Source organism: Nanorana parkeri, unplaced genomic scaffold, assembly GCF_000935625.1.
Source record: "Nanorana parkeri isolate BGI_ZX_2015 unplaced genomic scaffold, ASM93562v1 scaffold98, whole genome shotgun sequence".
In the NCBI taxonomy this organism is placed as follows: Eukaryota; Metazoa; Chordata; class Amphibia; order Anura; family Dicroglossidae; genus Nanorana; species Nanorana parkeri.
This window is the reverse complement of record NW_017306366.1, coordinates 1,878,202-1,881,146: the sequence shown is the minus strand read 5'-3', so window position 1 is coordinate 1,881,146 and position 2,945 is coordinate 1,878,202. Positions and strand designations below refer to the sequence as shown.

The 2,945-nt window shown below is 44.8% G+C and overlaps 1 long non-coding RNA gene across 1 annotated transcript in view; it reads right to left on the bottom strand.

Moving 5' to 3' along the window:
• LOC108784103 overlaps positions 1–421 on the bottom strand; it is a 716-nt gene extending 295 nt beyond the window's left edge. Inside the window, exon 1 of the long non-coding RNA XR_001941051.1 lies at positions 64–421. This is a non-coding gene — a long non-coding RNA (uncharacterized LOC108784103). The remainder of the gene's footprint in view (positions 1–63) is intronic.
• Positions 422–2,945: the final 2,524 nt, after the last annotated feature.

Below are 2,945 nucleotides of genomic sequence, written 5' to 3'. Positions count from 1 at the left end.
CACTCTCTCTCACACTCTCTCTCACACTCTCTCTCACACTCTCTCTCACACTCTCTCTCACACTCTCTCTCACACTCTCTCTCTCTCTCTCTCTCTCTGTCTCTCTTCCCCCCCTGCTCTGCCTTCTCCCTCCTCTTCTCTATAAATACAATGATTCCAGGTCTGCCCTAGTCCCCTTCCTGTCTCCACACAGAGATGTCTGTATAATATATGAAATAAACGCATGTTGCCTGCTGGAGTCTGCTGTTTTGATCTCTAGAAACTACATGAAAAAAAAAACAGGTGTGATGTGTAATAAAGTGTTTATACTGTTGAACCATACTTCAGGTGGATCTGTTTCTACTCTTCTTCCACGTAGCATTCAGCCAGAAGATATGTAGGAAGACTGAGGGGAGAGGCGGCTTTTATATTCTAACAGGCTTAGCAACTTTGGCTCTTTTCATTGTTCTTCAATTAGTAGCAGTTGACAATACATTCAGCTCAATTCATTAAAGAACAACACTAGGGGAAATTTTGTATTAACCCTTGCAGTGGGGCTACCCCGGCACTGCAAGGGTTAACTGCTTGTTTGTGCCTAGGTACTACAAGTTACTCACCCGATCATTTGAACCGGCTTGTTCTTAGACCTCTCCTCTGCATCGGTCTAAAGCCTGTGTGACACTGCACGCAAAGCCGCGCAGAGCGAAGCAAAGATGTCCGGCACAGAGCTTTGCGTGGAGTGTGTGAGCTGAGTGCAGGCAGATTGAGTGCACCTTCAGCCAATCGGCTCGCGCGTAACAACCGGCCAGACGTCGCATCCTGACACACGGGTTTATACGCGCAAGACGATTGGCTGAAGATAACATTTTTCATCTCGGCCCGCTCAGCTTTGTGAGCTTTTGCAAGCTGACGTGGCGGGGAGAAAATGACATGGCACACTGCTTGCGAAGGCAGCACACGACTGCTCCGCGCTGCTTTGCGTGCAGTGTGTCACAGCCTTGTGTCATCAGGTTCTATACAAGTGTATAGACACTGTGGAAGACTCCATCTGTGCAGAGGAGGAGGAGGAGATGCTTTTGTGACCGGAGAAGCTGGGAGTTGGCTTGGCAGTTCGGGTAAGTCTAGTTTTTTTTTTTTAGTACCTAGGCAAAAATGAGCAGTTAACCCTTGCAGTGCATATGTATCATTATTTCCAGCTATAGGAATTTTTTTCATCATCATCCAATCTCACTGCAGAAAATAACGGTATCATGGTAAATAACACAGTGCAGCTTAGTGAATTGAGCCTATTGGATTTTCTAGTTCATTTGTACTTCTTATATCTGCTGGCAGCCATTTTGGGTGGTAAAAGATCAGCAGATAAAGATTTCTTCTTGGAACTGGCGATGTTGCTGAGGGAGAAAGCAGCTGTCTGAGGGGCCTCGTGAGCTGAATATTGGATCGGCCATACAGTGGTCCTTGTGTCCGCTCTTCCTTCCTCTGTGACACATTTACTATTTGCTGAAAACACAGCGAGAGGTTTCTTACCCTCTCGTATAGACACTTCACAGTAAGATTTGTCTTGAAGTCGGGGACACTGGCATTTCTAAAACCTCTTCTGTTTTTTTTTTTCACCCAAGGGCCACTAAACAAAAGTGTCACTTATAATATACGGAAAGATACTGAAATCTGTCTGCGGGAGTATTTTGCCAACGTCCTCCTAAAGTCACAGGTTATCACGGCCAGCCCCAGACAGAAATTGGCTAATGACAAAGTCTTCTTTCCATTCCAGGAAAAGTGGAGCTGTGGCCCTTGTGTCATGTTTCAGATTCTGGTTGCTGTGCTGCAGTTTTTGGTCTTTACAAACAGCCTGGTAGTTCTGTTTTATGTGCTCGCCGTCTGTCCTGATACGATCTCTGTTCAGGGTGGATGTTGCAGATGAGCTGATCTGTGATGAGGAGTATTTGCCAGGAGGACATCTACTTTTAAATGTCTCCTGTAGGACAAGGGGAAAAGGGAAGCCTATACCCATGGCTGGCTATAGGCATACACATCAGTGGGACTGATACCCACATTGATCCTCGGTTTGAGGCCATACTTGCTATATGGTTGGACAGTTCTTGTGGGAACATCTCTACATGCAAGTTTTCCATGGCTATTTAAAGTGTTACTGAAACCTTTTTTTTTGGATAGCGTAAAGAGGGATTTTTGATGTTTTTATTGCTGTCTGTGTCCCCTTTTAGGGAGATTCACCCCTATCTGTTTGTGCTAATGATGGTTATCATTGAAATTTAGGAACAATCCCAAATTTTGGGTTGTCATCAGAACAGGAATAGATGGTACATGTGCGAAAGGGGACACTAGTTCTGGTGACCGCCAGAGATTTCCCTCTCTTTCCTCTCACTTCCTGTTGAAGAGAGACATAAAGTCCCAGTGGGATACAAATGACCTAAAATGCTGACAGAGGGTTTATAACTTTCCCTTGTTCTATCCAAAAAAGAAAAAGTTTTGGTTTTAGTTCTGCTTTGTTTGGAGGTTCTTTTATGTTTTCAGATGTGCAGGTCCCTGAAGCAGGTTTGGTTAGTGGTATATCTGTTACTGTGATTGTAGGAGGGTGTATTCTGTGCACTATTTGTTCTATATACTAGTGAATGATATTTGCCTGCATTGGGTTCATTGCACTTTGCATACACGTGGGTGTTCAAAGTCAGTGCTAAAGACAATATGTCCTATTGCCTTGCATATAGTTCTTATTCCGAACCTCTGAACAAACGTTTACACGAACTGGCACACCTCACATAAAGTCTGACAACCTTTCAAGCAATACCAGCCAGGTTCTGCAGACCCCAAGGCAAATGAAGCTGAGTAGAAGGTAATCAGTCTAAGGTCTCGTTCGCATATGCGCGTCTGTTGCGCGTTTTTTTTACCGCGATTCGCGGTAAAAATAGTTGCGTGACCGTCGCGCTTTTCCGAAGGCTACTTGGCTG